Source organism: Callospermophilus lateralis, chromosome 14, assembly GCF_048772815.1.
Source record: "Callospermophilus lateralis isolate mCalLat2 chromosome 14, mCalLat2.hap1, whole genome shotgun sequence".
Taxonomy (NCBI): domain Eukaryota; kingdom Metazoa; phylum Chordata; class Mammalia; order Rodentia; family Sciuridae; genus Callospermophilus; species Callospermophilus lateralis.
The window spans coordinates 106,656,622-106,674,985 of NC_135318.1; the positions used below are offsets into that span (position 1 = coordinate 106,656,622).

At 45.6% G+C, this 18,364-nt stretch overlaps 1 pseudogene; it reads right to left on the reverse strand.

Moving 5' to 3' along the window:
- Positions 1-330: 330 nt before the first annotated feature.
- Positions 331-18,364, reverse strand: part of LOC143380085 (heterogeneous nuclear ribonucleoprotein H-like) — a 72,614-nt pseudogene continuing 54,580 nt past the window's right edge.

Here is an 18,364-nt window from a genome sequence, read left to right on the forward strand (position 1 = left end):
CTGTAACACAGCTTGAGAAAAGTGAAAATTGTTTATAGTGATAGTTATTCAACTTCACCATTACATCCTAGATCTAGTTTGTTCTGTTAGAAAATACTGAGCCTCAAGTCTTTAAAACAATCCTGACTTCCACTTATAGAGTAAGCACAAATCATATGCTTATGTTGAAAAAAAAATAAACTGATTTTTTTTTTCTTTTAAAAAGGCGATGAATAGCCAGTGATCCAGGTCACCTCCCCCATTCACCCCTGGTACTGGGCATACTGGACATATCTCTCTTTCTTGTTCTGCCCATAGCTATTCTCCGTCCACGTTTATAGTAGCTGCTCATCATTGCTCTTTGGCTATCCATGCAATGTTTGATTGCAAATCACTGGAGTTTGGCTGTAATACTTGGTTGTATCCACTCACGTGGCTCTGGCCATTATAGCTGCCCCCATAACCACCACTCAGCTGTTGGCTGCCCAGGCCACCATCATTGAACTGGTTTGACAAACCCACCCATGCCACGATCATTTGGCTACCATAAGCACCAATGCTTGCTCCTACTGTGAATTCGAGAAGAGTTCCACGTATCTGTATTGCCATTTGCTTTGTCTTTTGGCATCTCTACAGAGCGTGTTCATGAGTTGCAAACTTGACTTCTACTCTACCATCAGGACCAACCCCAATTAGTACTGTCATAGGTTTCAGCAGTGTGTGGGGGAGATACTAAGTAACTCTGTAACATAATCCCCACATATGTACAAAATGTTCCCTTGTCCTCTGAAAGAGCCACCACCTCCATATCTACACACCTGAAAAATAGTAACGGAAGCCCCTTTCAAATCTCTTAGTTGTAATTAAGCCATTATAATCACCGTAGCCTCCAAAGCCTCCACCATGAACACCACGCCTCATTCTCTCAAAGCCAGCTCCTCTGTTGATGCTGTTATGCCTCTGCCAGCCCCAGATCTGGCTGCTGAATGGACATGAGCTTCTGCGGCGGATCATGAGTTCTACCTTCAGCTCACTTGCTCTTAAAGATTTCACTAGACACATGCCCTGTTCTTTTCTTCCATTTCTTTAGCGCTTTTTCAACTATTTTCTGTGAAAAATATTCAACTAGTTTCTGATGAAGCAAACTGCATGTAGCCCTGCCCCACATTCCTCCCTCGGAAGTGCACTGGCCATGTTATCCCATTTGGCATGATTTCCAACCCTGAGGAGGGCTGGTCACTCTCTTTCTTGCTACACCCAATCGGGAGTCCTCCACGCTGTACACAGCCATCACTGGCCATGTTGGGACTACTTGGACCAGTATACTTCAACACCCAGTCCACCTCAATATGATTTCACTTGATACTGCAACAAATCTGTGTCCCACAATTTCTTTATCTTTTTTCCAGAGACTATTTGATTTAATCTTCTAATTCAAGATCAACAAAAGGTTTACCCCGCAGTCTGCCTTCTCTGGTGTAGATGAAACAGATACCTTGATCCCCATTTTGAATTTAACTATCTGAAAAAAAAAAAAAAAAGAATAGAAACAAAAACAAATGAAAACCCCAAACTATTGCACTTGATCAGTGACATAAGTTCAGGGTAAGTCTTCACCATGGATTCATCCACTCTTTTGGTACCCAACATCATCACCTCTTCAAGGGTCCTGGTGTAGAAACAGACTACTCATAGGACCTCAGTGTGGCCGAGAAGAAAACTCTTCATCCTTCTAGCACTGTGGATCCGAGGCGTTACCATTTACCCTATAGGCTGATAGTGCTGGTAGGGTGTTGGGGTTTTTAGCCCCCTGTTTCCTCCTGACCTGCGGGAGAGATGGGGAAAGCACGCCCCGACCAGGACGAGCCAAGAAAGGCAAAGGTCCGCTGGCCGCCCGCACCCAGCCCTCCCTCATTGGTGGACAATCAGATGGGCCAGGGAGACCACTCAAAGCAGGATCTCATTTATTGAAGAAGTACACACAGCTAACATAATGCGCAGGAACCAATCGGGATAAAGGTCAGAGGGGTGGAGCGAGTCCACGTGTACACCCATCCCATGGTCTGTAAGGGAAGACACCAGCTGTCCATGAGGGTGGAAGACTCCTGGACCTATCCTGGAGGTGGCCTGTTTTTTTTGTCACCACCCACAGCACCGCCTCCTGGCTGATCTCCAGGCGCTATCTTAGCCACCTGTGCGGCCCCAAGACGGGGAAGCGGCTAGCAAGTTAGCAAGTTAGGTTTCCTCCTTTCCAATGCAACATGCCCCACATGCCACATCATGCCCTACAGTAGGGTTCCAATACCTCTCCTTTGAGGTGAAGAACAATGTTAACAGACCCCAATACAAATAATATACACCCTAAAAACAAATGTTTGCTACTAAGATGTTTATAGTTTGGTAACAATGTAAAGAAATGGTGAATTCAATTATTATCTACAATGTGATTAGTAGGTTTATAAAAGGGTTTACAGTTTCTGATGGTGGACAAAGAACCAGGATTGAAAAGTAGGATGGTATGCTGAGGAGGTAGGAGGTGAGGATATAGAATTATTATATCTTAGGAAGTGTGAAAGAGAAATCTAGAGAGGAAGATTTGTAGCAGGAGAAGAGAAAGGAAGTAATTTTGGGTAGACAATAAGTGGGAAGACAGTACACAAAGTACAAAAAACAAACACACATATACATTAAGAAAAAATAAAAAAAGTTAAAATAGTAGAAATTGGTGGAAACAAGAAAAAAATTAAAAGAAAAAACAAATAAACAAAAAAAGAATATACGACACAACTGTAATATACTATTCAGATGTCCTAGACCTCAGAATCCTAATTCATGCCAAGTACTTGGTTTCACATATGTTGGGAATGTGAGGGCGGAAGAATAGAAAGAGAGAAGAAAAAAAAATCCTGAAGGAAGAAACAAGGGTTGTTTTGGTTGGAGATCAGTATCCTTCCTGCTTCCCTTCCCATCCAATAGGTGGGCTTGTCTGCTGTTAGCTGGTATCTCTGCCCTCAGGATGGTGAAGTGAACCAGGGTGTCACTGGGTTGGGGTAGCCGCCGCTGGAGAGAGGGGAGAATTAGAGACTGGTAGCTGGCCAGCCAGAGTTCCAAACTGGGAGTTGCTTGTCCCCACTGAAGACGGTCATGAAGGTGACCCAAGATGGAGGCACCTGCTTTCAGTGATGGGGTGTTGGGTCGGGTAGGGGGAGCCAGGCGATGGTGTGGGATGATGAGTTCAGAGGGGAGCTCTGTGGTGTGCAGTGTGTGGCTGTCGGGTGACTTCAGAGCCTGTGGAGGTTCTCAGGTGCAGGCCGGCTACTGCACACAGGGGACTACCTCTGTTGCTGCAGAGTCCCAATAAGGCTGCGACTGGGGGAGCCCCACATTGGTAGAGGGGTTCCACAGGGGAATGGCAGCCAGAGTTTCTGCGTGTGGGAAGCTACCAGGTGTCCTGTGTGGGAGTGGATTACATGACTTCTGCTTGGATGGGTGGCCAAAAGTTCTGCATGGGTACTGATGCTGATGGTCCCACTCGGGTACCCAGTAGTCCTGGGTAGGCAAGTAGTTGGGAGACCTACTCTGACCCTGAGGTCTGGAGCCCTGGACTGGCATGGTGGACGTGATTCCTGTGCTGGGGCAGGAACATGGCTCACGGAGAAGCAATGCTCTCACCACTTGAGTCCCGGTCAAGGAGCGACACAGAATGCTGCCTCCCTGTGGCCCGCCATCTTGGATCCTGCACCCAAAACTCTTCATTCTTGGTGAATTTCTCCACGGTCAGAAATTGTTTCATGATTATTAAAATACTCCTGAAAAATCCATAGGTATTAAGTTCAGAGGATTAATGGACTTGTTCAGGAGCAGTAAATTTATGAACAGTAAGTTCTAAAGCTAGGAGTTTGGTCTTTAGAAAATAAGCAAATGAGCTAGGCTTTAGTACCCATAGTTGAAACCAAGTTACATAAAATCTAGTGTTTAAAGGAGTGAAATGAAGTCTATTATAACATTGTTGGTTTTTTTTTTTGGGGGGGGTTGGTTTTTGGTACCAGGGGCACTATGCCACTGAGCTATATCCCCAGCCTATTTATTTATTTATATATTAGGTTTCCAGGATTGAACTCAGGGGCATTCGACCTTTCAGTCACATCCCCAGCCCTTTTATTTTTTATCTTGTGATGGGGTCTCACTAAGTTGCTTAGGGCCTTGCTAAATTGCTGAGGCTGGCCTTGAACTTGCTATCTTTCTGCATCAACCTCCTAAATCCCTGGGATTACAGGTTGTGCCACTATTCCCAGCTGAATACCATGAGAATTTTAAAGAAAGATAGAGTGATGTATGGATTGTATACTTCTGGATGGCTTCCTGGAAGCAGTTGAACTTGCACTCTCCCTGAAAAACAACTCAACGTTTCACAGGCAACGTTGTCACTAAAAGTGACAAAGTTGTCACTAAAAGTATAAAAGTAAGACTTAAACAACATTACTTTTACCATTCCCTATTCATGATATCTCTGTGACTAAGAGTTTCCTAAGAAATGAGCCTAGTAAAAATAATCTCCTATGACTTATGCTCTAAACAGTCTTCCTTAGACATGAAGAACCATCTCATATGATATGTGAGCCAGAACCAAGTGTCCAGTCCTGAGTTCAAGTCCAAGTTTCCTTCCATTGTTATTCTAACAATGAAAAATCAATAAGACCTGAGCTGGAGATGTAGCTCAGTGGTAGAGCATGTGCTTAGCATGTACTAGGTCTGAGTTCAATACCTAGGACCAAACAGCAAAAAAAAAAAAAAAAAAAAAATCAATAATACTGAATTATAAAGAGACTATAAGCCAGGCATGAAGGGCAGGCCTGTAATCCCAGTGGCTTGGGAGGCTGAGGCAGGAGGATCACGAGTTCAAAGCCAACCTCAGAAAAAGCAAGGTGATAAGCAACTCAGTGAGATCCTGTTTCTAAATAAAATACAAAAAACAGGGCTGGGTGTGTGGCTCAGTGGTCAGTGCCCTTGAGTCCAATCCTGGGTACTGCCCCCACACACACAAAAAGAGGGACTAAGCATCAGATATTGTCATATGAATCTTAGAAGTGTGATTGGTCATGTAGATACTGTTAGTACTGTATTATCATTCATTCCTGATGAAATAATGCTTATTTTCTCTACATTTTTACTTCTTAAAATGTATATTATTGGGAGGAAGCCACCTGTAAAAATCTTTTATAATGACACATCCTATGTTCTATGAAAATCGACACATGAAACTGATAGTTTGTGAAACCCAATGATGATGCACCTAAATACACTTACGGGCCATTGCTCTAACAAATATTGCTGAGGCAAAAATAGATGCAGGCTGAGGGCTGAGTAATGGAGTCGTATGTCACACTCAAATGCTCTCACTCCCCCACAGAATGTGTCTTGGTGTTAACTTCATGCAGCCATACGGCAAAGTGGATGAGGATCCAATCTTCTTGCATGCTTCTGAGAAAGTCATGTATATCTAAAAGGAACAAGTTAAAAAAAAAGAAAGAAAGAAAAAGAAAGCCAAGTAGCTTGTCTGCCAGAGAAAGGGCTAAAAATGTCACTTCTCTCTGGACCTCAGAATTCTTTTCCTGGACACTAGGGTGGATGGGAAATTCAAAGTTGATGAATCCCCTAAGAGTATGTAAAAAGTTTGTTAAGTCCAGTGGGTGGGGTGGTGGGGAGGGGAATACGTCTGATTCACAAAGTCGTGGACAGAGTCTTGGTTTCTCCGAACACATTCCTGAAGACAAGACTTTAAGTACAAGGTGTCCCTCCTGTTTTCCCTACTGTAAAGATGCTATCCTGTTTCTGAACTCTAAATAGGAGCCTCCACAGACACACCATCTGACAAAACACTTTGCTTTAGTCTGTTTTAATTGTAGCTCTCTGATGAAGTCTTGGACAAAGGATGGACGTGGCATTCCTGTCCTCCTCCCTCTCAGCCTGTGATCCTCCCCAGCTCCTGGGCAAAATTCCTGAGATAGTATGGTTAGAAAGAGTCTGTGGCTTCTGCCCTTCAGTTACTTACAGCCAGGGACAGAGTTCATATGAACTCATCATTCCATTCAGTGGTGCTTAGTGAACAGATGAGTGTGTGTGTGTGTGTGTGTGTGTGTGTGTGTGTGTGTGTAGCAAATTCTTAAAGGTCAAAAAGAATCTGTTAAAAGATGTTTCTTCCTTCGCACAGTTATGTCAGCTTTAATTTATATACATTTTTACTTACAGATGATTCATGAGAGTCAGACTTCAAATTTGAAAGCATTTGACATTGTTCTTTCTAGTATTTCTACTGACATCACTCCTTTTAGGATTGTAAGTCCCGGAAATAAGGTGATTTTGAAGAGTCTACCATGAAGTTTCCAAGCCAGACATTTAGCAACCAGAGGACTCACCTGTTTGCTGAGGAGTTGACTAAGCCCTCCCATCAGACAGGCCTGGGGATAAGAGAGAGGTGCTGGACAGCCTTCAAGGTGAGTCCTGATGGGAATTATAGAAATACTAAATGAATGAAAGGTAATGGTTTGATGGACAGGTCACCCTAGGACTTGTCTGCAGAGATCTGGGTTAAAGCCACAGATCAGACACATTTCAGGGCTTCTACGGGAAATGATGGGACTTCAGGGACACTATGGGGTCAGTCCTGATTGACTTGAAGACAGGCAGTGCTGGCTTTGCAGGCTGAAAAGCTCAGGCCATGCATGGGGCCACAGAGCTGGTAGAAACTGACAAGTGCTAATGAATTTCTGTTTGTCATTCTGAGCAGAAACCAAAGAGAAGATGAGCCTTGGCACACCCCAGATCCTTCTCCTCATCTATAATCAGATCCTCCTGAGAAGAGTCATATCAGAGCCAGATGACCCATCTCTTGGCCTGATTCCCACTGGCTTCTTGTAAAGATGCAGAAGGACAACTCCAAAGAGCACTTTGTGTGTGTGTGTGTGTGTGTGAACAAATGGTGCTCCGGTAGAACACAGATGGACAGTGAGGATTGTTGGGTCCATTCACAGAATGTCTTAGGATATCATTTGACTAAATAAATGTTCTTAGTTCAAGTGTGTAGATAACTTTTTGAACTCAAGTTTGAACTTGAACACTTAAGGGCATGCCTGGAATCACAGGATTTCTGTTAATTTACGGTCCTGGTTCTGTGAAGAAGTAGGACGCTGTCGTGGAGATACTGTCGTGGATTCTGTGGTCACCACTCAAGACCTGTGTGCTTGTTCCTGAGTGCTGGATTCTGGTAGCTCACAGCTCAGTTCCTAGTGGGTTTTCTGTTGATGAAACAGAATGCTTGAGGCTGGGAAATTTATAAAGGAATGAGGTTTATTTTGGCTCATGGTTGGGAGGCTGGGAAGTCCAAGTTCATTGGGTAAGGGCTTTGGGCTACCTCAACTCATGATGGAAAGCAGAAGGGCAAGTGGGGCACGAGGGAAAGAAACAAAAGGGGAAGGTGGACTTACTTTTATAACACCCTATTCTCTTGATAAACAATCTCGTTCCATGAGACTGAGAACTAATATCAGAAAGGCACTAATTCATGCAGGAGGGTACCTGCCCAAGCCCCACACACCTCCCACTGAATCCCAACTCCCTACATTGCTTCACTGAGGAATTAAGCCTCCACGTGAGTTTTGCCGGGGGACAGAGCAGATTCAAACCATAGCAGTTCCTCTCTTGGAATTAGTGAAGAAATTCACTTCAGTCGAAGGAGCCACAGAGTTCAACTGGAGTGGGAGATGACTGTCAGAGCTTTTGCTTAAGAGTTGTGGGTGTTCTGTGTCGACTGTGCTGTAGCCCAGCCTCTTCTTTTGCCCGTTCTTGCTTGTCTACCTCATCACAGGAGTTGTTCCTCTAGTTACTCCTCTGTAAACCTCTTGCACACGGAACCAAAGTCTATTCTCAGGGACCCCCGCCTGCCACAGATGCTCTAAGATCCAACTGTGGAAAACAGGAGGCAGTCATCCAATTGTAAGGTTGGTGGGCTTAGCTTTGTTCTTGCCTTCCAGGAATTGTCCAGGGGAGTGATTCTCAAGCAAGGGCAAATTTGTCCTCCAAGGGACATTTGGCAATGCCTGGAGATATTTTTTTTTCCTGCTCATAACTGAGAGATGAGAGGGGAAAGTATTGACATTTAGTGCGCAGAAGCCGAGAATGCTGCTAAGTATCCCAAGATACAGGACAGTTCTCTACAACCAAAAATATAATCCAAATGTCCATAGTGCCAAGATTAAGAAACCTTGGTCCAAGGAATCCCAATGAAACAATTCATAGCAGAAAGTTTCTAGATAAAAGAATCCCCAGTGAAAACTGTTTGCCAGGTCAGAAGTTCTCAAAGTTTGTGCGGCAGAATCTTCTGGGTCTCTTTCTAAGACACATGTGGCTGGGTCCAGAATTTCTGATTCAGTAGGTCTAGGGACTGGCTGGAAGGACCTGATAAGCTGCAAGAGCGAGTTCCCATTGATATTGGCATTGTTGTTCTGGGTACCCCATTTTGGGAACTGCTGAGGGATGCAGGTCTGTCTTATACCTGAAGGGGAATCCAACACTAAGCTTTATTTTCTTTCATCAGATATTATTTTTATTGGGGTTATCGTTTTCTAACTATAGTCCCAAGATAAAAGGGCAAGCAGAGCCATCTTTTATAGGAGGGGGGTGTCTGGAGAGCAACCTGTGGGTTCCCTGGGTTGTCAGATTGTCTGCAACCGGGGAGACAGCAGCAGCCACAGTACCAAGACATCCAAGGGCATCCGTTTACAGTCCCAATAAAGAGAAATACTGGAAGCAGCTCCAACAGGTGGCTTTTCCCAATATCTTTCCCCAGGGAGGGGTAAGTCTTGAGGAGATGGGGTGCCATCAGCCAAGTGACAGGTCACCGTTGAGTAGCATAATGCAGACTCTGATACCTCGTCCTGGTCTCAGGAGGCTGCATGCAAGTGGGAGGTGGAGACTCCTGGAGCCAGCACTGTGGGAGACGTCCTGGACCAGGCCTGTCCTCTGCCCTCCTGGAGCTGTGCTGTGAAGCTTGGGCTGCAGAACTGCTGAGAAATGGGGGAGAAGCAAGATCAGGGTGCCTGTGGTCTGGGGATCTTCGCAGCTCCCAGGGGACACCAGAGCAAGGCTTGCTGAGGTGGGGACTCTGAGCCAAGACCTCAAGGAAGTGAGTCATCTTGCCGACCAATGAGAGAGCTGTTGAGAGCCACAGCCGAAGGGGCCCCAGCAAACTTTCAGACTGCCAGCTGATGATTGGCTCACAGTGGCCCCAGCAAACTTTCAGACTGCCAGCTGATGACTGGCTCACAGCGGCCCCAGCAACATCTAGCTGATTGGCTCCTCTGCGGTGATGCTCATTGGGCTGTTTCCCTGCCCTTTCAGACCACAGAGCTGCTCATTGGGGGACTTTTTTGGCTCCGCCCACGCAACCCAGCCAATCGGCCTCAAGAGCAGGAGGATTGTGGGAGGAAGAGGCTGGGTTGGGGTGGTGGCTTGTGGGAAGCCGGTGGTGGCAGTTGGGCTCTGAGGGTTTTTCCTGAGGAGCTGTTTTGTTTATCGTGTGTGGTTCTAAAAATAAAGTTAGTTTCTTTTGACAAGTGGCTCCTGAATTGTGCCCAGCCAGACTGCGGCATTTGGTGGCCCGTACGGGGGGCGACTGAGGGTAAGTAAACCGCTCGCCCCTGAGGGCAGGGCGAGAGGATGGGGAGCCATTTTCCTCTTTTGTTTTGCTTCACTTTTGTTTTAAGTTGCCTGTCCCTGGAGATGTGTAAGATGGAAGAAAAACCGCTCACATCTGAGGAACAGATAGGGAGAAAGGACGAATGGACATTTCAGGAGGATAGAAAGGCTATAATGATTTTCTGTTGTTCCACTTTTGTTTCACTCTGTTTCAGTTTTGTTTGGCGTTATCTTCTTGGGTTGTATTATAGTTATAGCAGAAATATTCAAGTAAAAGAGAAGGTCTCTCAAGGTAGTCAGACAGAGAAAGAAAGTGTAAAGCAGAAAAAGCCGTCAGGGGGAAAGTTACAAAGGGAGACTGCTACTAACACCTTTCTATCACCAGAGGACGTAAGTGTCCAACTGACAAGGCCACCTCCACATGCTGGGAGGCCCCCAACCCCCGCAGTGGATAGTTCAGATCCTGAGACAGGATCTCAAGTATTAACATGCCCTGTATTTGAGGCAGGGAAACAGCCCAATGAGCTTCACCGCAGAGGAGCCAATCAGCTAGATGTTGCTAGATGTTGCTGGGGCCTCTGTGAGCCAATCTTCAGCTGGCAGTCTGAAAGTTTGCTGGGGCCCCTTCAGCTCATCAGCTGGCAGTCTGAAAGTTTGCTGGGGCCCCTTCGGCTGTGGCTCTCAACAGAGAGCCAACTCTGTGGTCCAGCTAGCACACAGAGAGGGGACAGCGTGAGACAGGAGGACAGGGGAAGTCAGAATTGGCCATCATGGGGGCTTTGGGTCATGGAGGAGACCTCTGTTTCTATTCTGAGTGAGGTGGGGATCCACTGTAGGGGTTTTGACCTGGTTCATATTATAACTAAGTCGCTCCGAGAATGAATGAAGGATGGAAGGAGGAGACACTGGAGGAGGCTACTTGTGGCTTCCCTGCCAGTGAGGAGAGACGGGACTGGCTCAGGACCGGGAGGCAGCAGTGCTGGTGCAGGTGCGTGTGAAAGCCCCGTCTCACTCCCTAAAGTGTTCTGAGCTGACTTGTCGAAGTGGCCTGTGTTGGCATGAGCGGACAGACGGAAGGTTAAAGAGACTCATTAGGCAGCCGGTGTTTTGAAAATCTATTACCTTGGTTTAGATTTTTCCAGAGGCAGATCCCCGAGAGGAGGGTTCACGTGAAGGTGATTTATTGGGAATTGTTTCGGGAACCACCAGCAATGGAAGATGGGGGATTTTCCCATTTTGTCCAGGACTCAGAGGTTTCTGGAAGGTGAGACTTTCAATGTGAAAATCAGGACAGTCCTGGCAAGCTGGGTGGCTGGTCACCCTAGTGAGAGAAGGGCTGGAGAGCAATCAACATGAGCTACTAACAAGTTCTATGGGAAGGTAACTGGCTTGACCCTTCGGGGATGAAGAGGCTGGTTATTGATTTATTTATCTGGGGTACCTGCGGGAATCGAACCCAGGGGCACTCAACCTCTGAGACACATCCCCAGTTCTTTTTATATCTCATTTAGAGACAGGGACTTGCTAAGCTGCTTTGGGCCTCACTAAATTGCTGAGGCTGGCTTTGATCTCATGACCCTCCTACCTCAGCCTCCAGAGCGGCCGGGGTCACAGTTGTGTGTCACCGTGCCCAACAAGAGGCTGGTTATTTATGCTTCTGGAACCCTCAGTCTTTCTGAGGAGCTGTTCTCCAAATTCCCAGGGACTTTGACTTTCCCTCCATGGGCAAAGTGGGTCTAGTGGCCCCTAATGCAGCTGCTTCTGGGAGGACAGAGGCCAGCAGTGGAGGGAAAGGCCGAGGAAGGTAACACTAAAGGGACAGGTGGTGTGGGGCAATGCCCAGGCTGCTTCTGCTACAAATCTCCATTGATTCTTCACACTGGAAACTCTAGGAGGAAAACACAGAAGGCTTCTGAGAATCTCTCTTAGACTCTAAGAAACTCTATGACGCTGTTCTCTGTTCTAGGTGCTTGATATAGCTGCCACCTGGGACTCTCATAAGCAGGTGAGAGTAGGTAGCTGGTGGTGATGTTGCTCAGAGCCTCCTGCAGTGGCGTCTCTTCTGGAAGGAGCTCTTGCTGGCAGAGGTGGGGAGCACAGCCGGGTGGGGTCTGTCAGTAGCAAACAAGGAGTCCCAATGACAGAAGTTTCTGGTGAACTTCCAGTTGAAACCCAGAGGGCACCATGTCATCGAAACCGATTCTCCTTGCAACGCCATCAGGAATCCTACTGGTGTTTTAGCTATGACAGCCATTTATCAGCAGCTAACCAGTTCTGTACAACGTGCGCCAAAATTTATTTGATGCCCCTAGGAGGAGTGAAATGATGTGTGTGGAGGTAGATTAATTAATGCAGTTTGCTCCTAGTGTCACAGTAATTTACAAATCTATCGCACCTTTCTTTCTGAGGGCAGTGATCAGCTACCTTCCTAACAAAGTATAATTTGCTTCCTTAATCGATAAAGGGCAATTATATGAATTTGAGTATAAACAACTGGAAAATGAGGATCCTTATAGCCATTGTATGTCTTTGTAAATCAAGACATTTACAGAAGGAAGGAAGAAAGGAAGAGAGAAAGAAGGAAAGGAAGAAAAGAAGGAAGGAAGGAAGAAGGGAGGGAAGGAAAGGAAAAAGAAGAATAAAATTCTGGCAACTGTGTGCATTTAAGTGAGGATAATTTGGGCTACATTTTCACCAAGAGGAAGGCAGGAGGAACTCACTACTAATTCATATCTGTCCCCAGCATCTCTAAGCCCCCCTTTTTTATGTAAAAGGAAGGAAGGCAGCATCCAGAAAAGGAGGATAATGACATCTGAGCCCATTTCTTATGGAAAGATAATCCAAGAGTGTTGAACCATTCATAAATGATGATATTTATCTATCACACTTCTCCCATATACTGAGCACAGGGCGGCCAGGATGGCTGAGAGGCAGGTGCTGCTTACAGACTTGGGGGGAGACACATCAGTGGATAAGTGCAAGACTGTACTTAGGAGCTATCAAGGGGGCAGCCGGGGTGTCTGTGAAATCCTGGGAGTCTGGGGAGCTTCCCAGGAGGAAGTGGGGCCTGGGCTGAATTTTGAAGGGGATCATTGGGGAGATTTTAGGACTAACAGGTGGAGGCCACAGGTGCAGAGTCCTGGACAGAAGAGTCATGGGCAGAGCAAGGGAACTAACACCCAGGGGAGAGGTCATCTTGTGATGTGAACCAGGTTGATGATTGGCAGGTGTAGAAAGCTGATTAACACAGGTTATTATAAAAAAGAACCACATGCACTTTAAGCATTTCATTTTACATTAAAACATGGAGATGCACTTATCTTTGCCCATTTTTTTTTTTTAAATAAAAGGCCAATGCCTTTTCTTGGTTACATATGGTTCCATGTTTTCCTTCTTGCATAAGATGCACCCATAGTGTGTCCTCCCAATTCTTGTTTCTCTTTCAAGTGGGATGAGAAATTGAATTTGCTTGGGAATAGCCTTCTTGAGAAAATTTCTAGGGATTTACCACCCCTCTCAATTTTCTCCTAGGGTTTCATCCAAATTAGAGAGCCATAATTGAAAACTCACCTTTTTCATGTCTTTCCAAAGCATAGAATTTAGCTGTCATAGAAAACACATTTTTTTGCCTGCACATTTTTCTGATGGATATAGTTTTTAATTAAATCATACTGCACCAATGACAAGAAGCATTAGCATATCTGGAGATAGTCACTAACACAACTGGGGAAGAGCATTTCTGTGGACTTCCTGATGAGCAGGCCGCCTGCAGCAAAGTCGGCATGTTCTGCGGAGGGCTGGGAAGTGGCAGTTGATCCCCTGCACCAGTTCACCCAATCCATCAGCAAAATGAAGGAATTCAAGGCCTTTACAATGAAATTCAATATGGTAGAATACAAAGTTCAAAGATGGTACAAACTGATATTAAAGAACAAGGTAGTCAGCATGCGAATGGCCTGGGCTGTTTAGATGTCTGAATTTTGTCCTGGGAGCTATTAAAACTGTCTCTGGTTAGACTGCCCAGGGAGCAGACTCTTCAGGGGCATGCACGGAGAAGGTTTCCTGAGGGCTGCTTTTGAGGATCAGTTATTTGTTGGGAATTGAAGGGAGAACTTCGACTAAAGCTACAGTTCATCTCAGAGGATCCCTGGATCCAGGGGTGGTCCCACTTTGGGGCAGGAGTCACACTTTAACACCAGACTCCTGACTTCACACTGGCCAGTGGTCAGAGGATGCCGCCCTCAAGTAGGGGCAGTTATGTTGGGTGGTACGATGACTATTTTAGGTGTTTGTTCTTGTTTTCTGGCAAAGAGTTTCAAACACTTGGGATTAGGAATCAATAGTGTATGTGTCAATGTCATCGAAACCGATTCTCTTTGCAACACCGTCAGGAATACTACTGGTGTGCTCAGCTATGGCAGCCATTTATCATCAGCTAACCAGTTTTGTACAACGTGTGCCAAAATTTATTTGATGCCTCTAGGAAGGATAGGAATGATAGGAAAGTCTTGTTATGCTAACGAAGTGACTCTTGGTGGTCCCCCAGACAGCTTCAGGATGGGTGCTAGTCACCTGAAAATCCAATTGTCTTAATCCATTTTGTGTTGCTGTAACGAAATACTTGAGACTGGGTATGTGGTACAGAAAAAAGGTTTATTTAGTTGATAATGCTAGAATATCAAGAATATAATGCTGATATCAGCCCTGATATCTCATCTCATCTGAGTCTCATCTGAGGATAACATCCATATGGCCGGATGTGCCATGTGGCTGCCAGACAGAGAAGAAGCAAGAAACCAAGAAGACCCCAGGCTCACTTTTTTTTTTTTTTTTTTTTAATAATAAGCTGCCCTTGGGTGCTCATCCACTCCTGGGAGAACTTCTGTGTGACCAGTATTAATCCCTCCAAAATGGTAGTGATGCTTTTATCACATCCTACTAGGTGCCACCTCCTAAAGATCCCCATGACTTTTAGCATCTTTATATGGTTCTAGAGGAACCAAGCATTCAGCACATAAACCATATCCACATCATAGCACCAACTATATGATTAGAGGGTAGAACATAGGGCCAGCCCCATCTCCAGGGAGGAGAGAGGGACTGGAGCCTGAGCTCACACAGATGACAATTCAATCAATCCCACCCACATAATAGACCCCAATAAAAGATGGAGCCAGGCTCAGGGGAGCTTTCTGGTTACTGAACACTTTAAGTGCTGAGAGAGTAGTACACCCTGTCCAAGAGGCCGGGGCACGAAATCTCTGTGTTCTAGCTTGCAACTGATCTCGCCATATGTGATTTTTCTTTGGATTTCTTTGTCTCCCATCTTTTTTTCCTTTCTAGGCGCCAATAACCAGCCAAGCTATCTGACACCTCCCAGGTGTTTATGTACATTCTTACCTTAAGCTGCTCTCTTTCCCCACAGAGCTCTCCCTGCGCTCTGGCCCTTGGGAGGAATTTCCCTTACTTTCCCTTTCCAGAACCTCTCTCAGTGGAAACAGAGTTGTAGCGGTAAGTTTCTTCCTCATTCTCACATACGGAATGAATTCACCCATAAAACAAAACCAGCCCTCTCCTGCTGAGTGAGTCAGGTGGACTATTCTATGTGGCTGTGACTTTGAGCTGGAGGATATGCATCAGCGCAGCAGGGGTGGGTCACATGGGTTTGGGAACACTTCTTCATGCCGATTATTTGTATCTTCTAGCCCCGCCTAGGCCTGAACCCACAAGTATCACTTTCATTTTGCAAAGGTTTTTCTGCTGTGCCCTGAGATTATGACTTTGGGAGCCTTACAGGACCCAGGTCACTTTGGAAAGTTCTGTCTGCAGTGTCACTTGGTTCCCATGACTGGGCGCCTCTTTCCCTAACACTGTTACCTTTAAGGACCACCACACTGTCTGGAAGATTATGGGGCAGGATTTCTTGCACTTCAGTTTGGACTTCCTGCTTGGGCCCCAGTGACAGCAGACAACATTTTTGGGTTACCATGTGTGATTGTCGATTTTATGGGTCAATGTGGCTGGGCCATGATGCCCAGGTATTTGGTCAAAGGTAATTTTGAATGTCTATGAGCGTTTTATTTTAGGATGAGAGTGAAGTGTTTAAAGCAGATTTCCTTACACAACATGGGTGATCTCATCCAATCATATGAAGGTTTACATAGAACAAAGATTGAACTCCCTTCAAGCAAGAAGGAATTCTACTGTTAAAGTATTCAGACTTGAACTGAGCATCAGATTTTCTCTGGGTCTTGAGCCTGCACGCTTACCCTGAGACCATGGACTTGCCAGGCTCCATTATCACAGGAGCCAATCCTCTTCACACACACACACACACACACACACACACACACACACACACCACAATTGATTCTATTTATCTGAAGAACCTTGACTGTATACATGGTAAATGAGCTGAACCCTGCATGGCAATTCTCAAGGCCTGAAGGGACCCCCTAAGCATTGTGCTTCCCGTCTTCTGATATGAGATGCAGCAATTTTCATCTACCATGAGGGGTTCAGCATGTCCAGACAAAATACATTGCTACGGTGGTGAGCCCCTGAGTCTTCATGAGGTTTGTTGTCTATCGTTTGGGATGATATGATTTATCCACTCAGGTCTCCAACATGATTGCTACTTTTTCCTTCTCCAATATGATTAATATAATGTCATCAGTAAGGTAGGAGGGATATCCAGATGGTCAGGTCTCCTCAGAGTATTGTGTGACAGACAAGTCAATGGCCCTGGAGCTAGGCTGTGAGTGTGTGCTGTTGTATGCTACAGAAGAAAGAAGAAAGCAAACTGTCTCATTCTCCTTATGAAGAGGGAGGGCAAACCATGCATTTGTTGGGTCCATAACATGCACTCACAAGAGTGTTACCCTGCCCTAGCAAAGATGCCTCATTTGGCAATTGGGAAACTCGGTGGCTGAGTTTGTGTATAGACAATGGCCATATTTTGTATGGCCATTGGGAGTTTGGGGGTTTAAGCTGGCAATTAATAGGGACATAGTGGGGTCATCCCTGCTACATCTTACGTTTCTAAGGGTAGTGCATATCTCAAATTCTCCTAGAATGTTTTAGTTAGCTTTTTCACTGCTGTGACTAAAAGGACCCAACCAGAACGACTGCAGAGGAAGAAAAGTTTATTTAGGGGTTCACGGATTCAGAGGTCTCAATCCATAAACAGCAGACTCTATTCTTCTGGGCTCGAGGCAAGGCTGAACGTTGTGGGAGAAGAGAGTGGAGGAGGGCAGCAGCTTACAGAATGATCTGGAAGGAAAGAGAGAGAGAGAGAGAGAGAGAGAGAGAGAGAGAGAGAGAGAGAGAGGGAGGGAGGAGAGAGAGATTGCCAAATGCAAATATATGCCCCAAAGCCAGGCCCCCAATGACCCACCTCCTCTAGCCACACCCCACCTGCCTACATTTACCCTCAGTTAATTCACTGATTGGGTTAAGTTTCTCTGAACCCTCTCACACTATCTCACACATGAGCTTTTGGAGGACAACTCACATTCAAACCATAACAGTGCAAAACTCTTTTGATATCGGTGGCAGGAGAGTGAGTCAGAGGCTTTCATTTGGCCATTGTGCCCTGTGACATCCCTCACCTCATATTTCAAAGGGTCAACGTGTGCCAGCTCTCATAAACATCCTAATGACTGCCGTTTGGGTCAAGGATCCATTGGACCTCCTGAAGGTCAGCTCTGACCCAGAACTACATTTATTACTTGGTCCTCATATACCTCCACACTAATAGGGAGGCCTCGAGTCTCTCAGTCTCTTAACAACTTGGATAATGTGCATCATAGTCATTGAACTATTCGGGCCTTTTCCTTTTTCCGCTGTATGATCACTCCAGTAAAGGGTGCTTTATGCTTGGAGAAAAGCACTGGAGATAGCACCAGTAAACATAGCTGCCACAGTGTTGCAGGGTTCTTCTTCCCGTGAACCTGAGCTTTCCTGCGGTGCTCAGTGTCTAAGTCTTAACGCTGAGGTCTAGAAACTGGAAAAGTAATTATGATGGTTTATTGGAGCAGCTCTCCTCCTTCCTTTGGTCATCCAACTTTGATATATGTTGATTGTATAGACTGAACATCACCTTGGTTGTCTAGCCATCTGCCTCATCCCCACATGTTCTAATGCCTCTGGAGATTTTTGGCTACTGTAACAGTCCTGCATTTGTTATGAAAACGAAACCCTATTTCTTCTGATATTTAAGTGCACCTCTCAACCTTTGTTATTTGGGATTTTATCATCCTCTCGGCAGTCAGTGAGCCCACTTCTGTAACAACATCTGCTTTCAGGCTGAGCTGCAGAACAGGGTCATTTCTGAGATTCTCAGTAGGCAATGGCCCCTCTAACCTCTACTGCTTTGGTAAATAGTATCCTGCATGCTGCTCACAGAACATAGGCATGTAAGTGGGTTTGTGCCATCGCATAAGTTCCCGCTCCCCACCTATTTCCCTGGGCCTTTGATCTCCTAATGCATTGTCTCCCATGGTCCTTCTGTTATATTGACTTCATGCACATGAATCACTGTTTTCTTCAGTGTTCCTGGATTCTGAGGTCTTAGCCAGGGTGCTAAGTCCTGTGTCATGGGAGAGCACGTCCATATCAGTGAACATTCTCTTATACAACTTTTCTGCTTCCCTTGATCTAGCACCTTCTAGACGCAGTCCTGTATATCAGC